We start from the raw sequence: 7,319 nt of genomic DNA, 5'->3' as shown, positions 1-7,319 counted from the left end.
AAATTCTCTGTTTAGAAGATGATATTTGGTGTTGGGGTGAATGAAAGAACACAATGTGTGATCTCAGGAGGAAATGAAAAAACAACAACAAACCACAGATATGATAGAGGTGATGAGTGGCCATTTCCTATAAATAAATGTGTAGAGACTTGTGTGACAAAACAAAAGGACTTGTGAATTAAATGAGTTAACTTTATATGTACTCTTTTTTCCTCCCTTATACAAATTGAAATTAATCATTATTAAACTACTAAATAAAATTGCTTGAAAGAATGTCAGAATTACTACTTTTAATAATAGGCATTATAATTTTTAAAAGTTATGGCTAGAAACATAATTTGATACTACAGAGCTATGCAATTAAGCAGAAAACACAGGATGAGCAAAAGTAGGTCTACAGTTGCTTATATGGAAAATAAGGCAAAAAGTAATAAATAATAATACAAGAATAAACTGGTTCATGTGCTCACAACTGTAAACACACATTTGACCATGTGTGTTTCTAAAAAAACAAAACAAAACATATACTCACAAAAAAAACCCAGACACATCTGACCATATTTCTAAGCTGAAAAATGATTAATTAACCAAGATAACTCTAAGTTTAATCTTCAAGTATGCTCAGTGTTATGAATTTCTTTAGAAGTTAGAAACTATTTTATTGGCTTTTTTAAGACAGCACAGGCTGTTAATAAGCTGATTGATAAAATTGGTATTTTATTATATTAAATTCTTTAGGTTTCAAGACACTAAATTCTTATTTAATTTTTATTGCCTTCATCATTGTTCTGTCAGAATCAAAACACTTAATTCTGAAACTTTATCTTGAAGTATAAATAGTATGGTACTTTGATGCCAGATAAAGAAATTACTTACAAATGAGAAAACCAAGTTTCAGAAATCATATTTTTATTTGCAGATCTAGATTGTCCTACTCAAATACATAACCTAAAATAACATGAGTAAAGGGAAAAATTATCAGCTACTATGTGTGTATATGTGTATCCATGTGAACATATATAACACACACACACACACACACACACACACACACACAAATATGTATTTACACACACCAGTATGTACATAGGAGGAGGTGTTGAGGTCTCCTCTGATGGAAAATTTGTCTTAAGATGAGAAAGACTGGAACTCCACAGACATAGCTCCATGTACATACTGGTAACTTTTCCTGTGCTTTGAGAAAAATTGAGAAGTACTGTAAAAAAATTAACTTTCTGAAATCCAGAGAAAGTTTTTTGTAATTTCTTCAATCAATAACAAACTGAAGTTAATTTGAGGAATTGCTTTAAGGTCTTTTCCATCATTCTTTGTTTAAATCACTTGCAAGAGACAGAGATCACTAGGGCACTTGAGCCCAGGCCACATCTGGCTTGGTCAGGCGAGGGGAATGGTGCAGAGAGCCAGGAGGATTAGGCTGTGGGAAGGGCTGGCATCAGATGCCCTTTCCTGTTTTAACAGTTAATAATTACATGGAGGAATTTTGCTCACACTTCTGTTGTGTTCTAATTATTTATAGTTCAGCTCCCCAGCTGCATCATACCACTTTCTGCCTCAGGTCTCTGGAGACAGCTGACAGCAGCTATTAGAGGACAGTGACTTCAGACTACGGACTGGGCTGCATTTAAAGTGTTCCTGTTGCAGAATATATCCTGTTGGTTTCGCCTTCCTCTATTGGCAAGAAAACGATTCTCAAGCGATTCCGAAGGGTAATGCTCAATAGATAGCTTGAAGAGGGAAAAAATGCAAAGAAAAGGTATTACAAAATCCAAGAAGCCTTCTGCTTATATTGTTTGACATGATATTTTCAAATGGAGTTGTAATTGTTACTTAAGGGACAATATTCCCGAAAAAAGTTATGAGTTCTTCTATGTATGTGGCTTCTGTCAACTTTGTGCGTTTATCATTCCTGTGTACATTAAAATTATTCATATAAGTTACTCAAACATTATTTCTTGTCAAAATTATTCTGAAGCTATAATGATTTGTTTAAAGGGCTTTAAGTAGAATTAAGTTAGCAATGCTGTTTGAAACTGAAAGATAATTATAGCCCAATAACTGAATCACAAATAATCTCCTCATTTCAAGAGCTTCTGAATGCATTCTCATTATATCTTTTCAAAATGTGTGTCACCTGACATACTTTTGATAATAAAGCTCCTGATTACAATTATGGGTATTTTAAAAGAAAATAATTTGATGAACTCATTTTTTGTTGGAATATGTAAAAATTTTAAATTTGCTAAAGTTTAAAAATGAGGAAAGCAAAACTGAACATATTATAATATCTAATTTTCTATGAATTGACCACTCTTCTCATTTGCTTTGTAAATTCATAGAAGTTGTGATTATCAAAAGTATATCTGTATTTTGTTTGGTGAATTGTTTTTGTTTGGAAAATATTTGTGAACCAAACTAGAAGAAAAAAATCTTTTTTTTTTTACTTATGATCTAAGTATAGGCCAAGAATAGCATTAAAAAAAAGAAACAAGCATATTTCTATCACACTAGAAACTACAGCATGTGGTCATGAGCAAGAGTCACAATAAAGATTTGAAGGACCTTACCATAATACTATGTGAGAGAGATATAGCCAACCATTGCTAGTTTGAAGATGAAAAGGACCACAAACAAAAAAAATCTGGGTAGCCTTTAAAAGCTAGGAAAAGTGAAAAAACATTTCTCCCTAGAAGTTCCTAAAAAGAAATACAGTCCTGCCAAATCTTAATTTTATAACACAAATATCTCTTAAAAAATTAAATCTTCATAAAAATTTTCATGAATACACCAGCAATATTTTCTTGCCAAAATTTATCCTGAAATCCTTTAAGCTTCAATTTTTACTTCTTTTTTCCCTCCAAAAATCATAGTAAGTTGTGATGGAACTAGCGGAGAAAAATAACTTTAGACCCTATATTTATTTTAACATTTTTGCTTTATCAAAAGCTTTTTAAATAAGTCAATATGTCCATGGTTAGTAATTTGAAGATGCTCTTAATAATCAGACTATATATGACTACACACTTTCATAAAAAAATAAATTATTAGACAAATTGAAAAATGAAGGAAGCTACAAAGAGGTTTAATTTATTCATTTTTGATGCAGGCCTACAGAGCAGAAAAGACAAATTATAATTTCTAATAAATGGTAGCAATGTATAATATTTTTAAAAAATGACTAAATGACTCTATGCACTGCCGTATATATATTTACATGCCAGGTGTTGCATGGGCTGTAAGTATAAAGAGATACAGTATGTGTCTGTGTGTGTGAAGTATAAGGTTCTCCCTCCTCCCAACTGGTGGGCGGAGTTATGACATTACTGGCACCTGTCACAGAGACATCTCCAAGACATTGAGCCATCAATCAGCGCCTGCCAAAGTGTCCTGGAGCCCATCCTTTCCTGTTCTGCCCTGGGTCCAACCCTCTCCTGTTCCTCCCCTTAAAAAGACCCCCAGACCAGCCACGTGCTGCTGATCCTCCATGTCCAGGTGGCACCCGGGCTGGGTCCATCTCCCTTCCCAACTCCTTCAATTCTGATTTCTCTACCTCCGTAATGAGTCCCGCTCATTACTGGGGAATAAACTTTACTTTAAAACTCCTTGGTGGTCAGTTTCCCGAGCCTCAAACATTACATGAAGAACAGGCAGAGATGAATTAATGTGGTTGTCTAGTTCACACTAAAACATTGAAAATTATTTGTTTTATTTAAAAATATATTTATATCTAAAAGTGAGATTTATCTTTCATCCACATTAGAATCAATGTTATGACCTGCCTTAAAAGCAATGCATTCAATAATCATGGCAAATATGTGATCATATCAATGTTTTATGAGATAAAAATATTTTGTTAAATTAATTGGAAGCATAATACCAAGTAAAAATAAATTATTTTCTGCTAATGGGCAATGTTTATCAAAAAGTATAATAAGTTAAAATCATAGATTTGACATTGTAAAAAATGTAACAATATAAACTATATGTCCTAAGCCCTTCAAGTTTATAATCAACTGAAAAACATTTTCACTTTAAAAATATTTTCACATTAAAGAAAAATAATTTAAAAATTTTGTTACAAACTAGGTCATGTTTATTTGCAAAATGAATTTCTATTATATCACTATAGGATTATTTAAGTAAGCATTTAATTCCTAGAATTAATCTACCTTAAATGCAAAAAAAATTAATTGAATAAAATCAATATTTCTATTGCTATAGAAAATTTGTCATACTTTTTTTTTTTAGTTTTTCAGTTTCTTTTTTTTTTTTTTCTTTTCTAAAGAAACACATTTTAAGTAATGCTAGTTTAACCAATGGAGAAAAAAACTTCTATCAAAACATACAATTTCCATTATAGACTAGAAAGCTGTTATGCCCAGATTTTGAGATCCCCAAAGGTCACCAAGGAGCCGAGTCTGATGCAAAAACAAAGAGCCTTTTATTCAAGCTCAAGTTGGGTCTCTCCACCCCTATCAATGCAGCAGCAAGATGCAGAAATCCTTGAGTTCTAAGAGTACAGCTTCTTTATAGGCTTAGGGTTGTGTGGTGGGGTGAGGGCCAGGGTCCAGTTACACAGGTGGCTGGATGCGGTTAGCTTATTTGGCCTTCTGCATTTCTATTGGCTAATTTAAGGGTGGGTTAGGCAACTGGAACTATTTGGTAAAAAACTACTGTTTAAAAATGTTTGCTTTCTAGCCTGCTTTACCCGGTTTGAAGATAAACTCAGCTATATGACCTTGTAGGCCAGAGACTAGATATGCCCATACTCTCATTGCCATGCCAGGTGCATTTTCAATTGAATAGAACTGTGTTGTTTTCAAGGCCAGCATCGAGATAACCACTAAGTGCACATAGGGCTGGCTCTTCAACAAAAAGGGAAGTTCTGCTTACAACCTTGTTCTGCCCTTTCAAAGGCTAATATTTAAAAAAAAAATAGTTGTAGGCCAAAAAGTTTGCTTATATGAATGACAGGCATCATATCATCCCTTTGAAGCACAAAAACATCAGATAAAATTTTTCGCTCAATCTGTGACCTTCTTCATTTGTGAGATTTTAATAAATTCATACATAGAGCTTGACAGTCAGTTAGTCTTTAGATAAAGGTATATCTATACGTCTTAGTCCAGATTTCCAGATGAGAGAACAACATAATTCAGAATCTAAGTGGGATTTACGCCTCACCATGTACCTATCCAGTTTTACCCAGAAGCCTAAGAAACCGGTCTGTCGGAAGTAGTGTTTGTAATAGCTAAGCTCTAACACTGTTAGGTCCCACTTCTGAATGTTGGGGTCTAGAGGAACCTTATCATATTTGAGATGGAAGGCTTTAATTTTAGCAAACTCATCAATATCTCATGATTGATATTTCTACCTCTCTTTCCCTCTCCTTTTCTCTCTGAAATCAATAAAAATATACTTTAAAAAAAGATTACCGTATGTGCTTTCTTAAAAGTGGTTGCTTCCAAGGAGTCTGAAAAATAAAAGAGAGAGAATTATTCTGGCATTTCAAAGGTGTGTTATCCTAGAATGAGGCACAAGAACAATGAACAGGGCTTGCTTAAGGCAAAGATAAATATTTTCCTACAGATATAGGCCTGAGTCATGACTGTCCAGGCACTATTTAAGTTTCTTCCTTATTGAGAAATGATCATCTGTGACATATCTGTGGACAAAATTGATACATACTTCTGACTAGAGAGTTAGCATTATTATAAACAATAAATATAATAAGTGTCCAGAGTGGGACAAAAGTAGGTTTATAGTTGTGAACAGAATTTATTTTGTATTATTATTTGTTAATTATTATGTTGTTTTCCATACAAACAACGGTAAGCCTGTCTTTGCTCTGTATAATATTTTAGGAAATAAGTACTATGGCAAAAAAGAGAGAATAAATTAAAGTGGGACAGGATTAGGGATGAATGGAACTGGCACAAATAGGGTAATCTGAGTAGAGAACTTTGAGGTGACATTTGGTCAATTGTATGCAGATATCTGGAGGAAGAACATCTCAAGCAGAGAGAATAGCCAGTGCAAATTCCCTAAAGCTGTTGCCTGCATGTTACTCAAAGAAAGAGCAAGGGAGTGGTGTGGCTGGTCTGTAGTGAAAGAAGTGTGCCTGGGAAAACGAAATCAGACAAGGAAAAGGAAGGAGGAAACAACCCATTCTGTAGGACCTTGTAGGCACGTATACATACCTTGACATCCTTAAATTATTTGATCCATATTTTGAACAATCACTGTCACTTAAGGAGTTGGAGAAGGGGTTCTAGTTAAGCGGCTATGGCAGTTATTCACTTAAACTTGGGTGGGTGGCTGAGACAAAATGTAGTGGAGCTCATGATGAGAGGGGCTGGATGTGAGATACCTTGAAGGAGAACGAAGGATGGATGATTCTGAATATTTGGCTAAACCATTTACAGTTGCCACAACTGACTTCATCAGACTCCCTGTGCAACTGGCACAGGTTTGTGAGGAAAGCTCCAGTGGAGTTCCTGAGAGTTCAGCTAGAGATATTTGCTAGAATTATGTTACAATGCCATATAGGAAGTTAGATATGAAATTTCTAATATAGATGTAATTTTCATACACAAAGCATGATATCGTTTATAATATTCTACAGATGCATAATTCTGTGGTGAGCTTACATATTTATGTCTTTTTAGAAAAAGAGACATAATAAATAGTTGACTCAATGATAAAAGGAGCACTGAAAATAAAAAAGTTGTTCTGAGAGCACTGAAATAAATAGTTAATACAACTCTCTAGAAGTTCATTCAAATTCTGATTTTTAAGGCAAATAAAAATATGATTGGTGCTGTGACTGGTTCAGCTCAATGGATAGAGTGTTGGCCTGCAGACTGAAAGGTCCCAGGTTCAATTCCGGTCAAGGGCATGTATCTTGGTTGCAGGCACATCCCCATGGGAGGTGTGCAGGAGGCAGCTGATCGGTGTTTCTCTCTCATCAATGTTTCTAATTCTCTATTCATCTCTGTAAAAAAAATCAATAAAATATATTTAAAAATATGATTGGATATGTCTGGCACAGAGTAACTAATATCTCACCAGTGAGTGTTAAGGGGCTCAGGAAAGAGTCGAATGATAGGCATGGAAAACTCTCACTTTGACAAGAGATATATCAACTTGTTTTGCTTCTATAATGCAAATTGAATTGACAACCAAAAGAATAAAAATAATTTAGAGCATATGTGTTTGAAAGATGAGTGCAAAGCTAGGCAGAGCTCTAGGACAACTCTGGAGTACATTTAAAAATTGATCAAGAAAATGAGTGGGTGTCA

The 7,319-nt window shown here is 34.2% G+C and overlaps 1 long non-coding RNA gene across 1 annotated transcript in view; it reads left to right on the top strand.

The window, feature by feature from the left end:
* The first annotated feature begins 1,655 nt into the window (after window positions 1-1,655).
* Window positions 1,656-7,319, top strand: part of LOC311626325 — an 82,994-nt gene continuing 77,330 nt past the window's right edge. The window contains exon 1 of the long non-coding RNA XR_014795668.1: window positions 1,656-1,727. This is a non-coding gene — a long non-coding RNA (uncharacterized lncRNA). The remainder of the gene's footprint in view (window positions 1,728-7,319) is intronic.

This window comes from Pipistrellus hanaki (genome assembly GCF_964339955.1).
Source record: "Pipistrellus hanaki genome assembly, chromosome: 8".
NCBI classification, from domain to species: Eukaryota; Metazoa; Chordata; class Mammalia; order Chiroptera; family Vespertilionidae; genus Pipistrellus; species Pipistrellus hanaki.
This window is presented reverse-complemented; position numbering and strand designations above follow the sequence as displayed.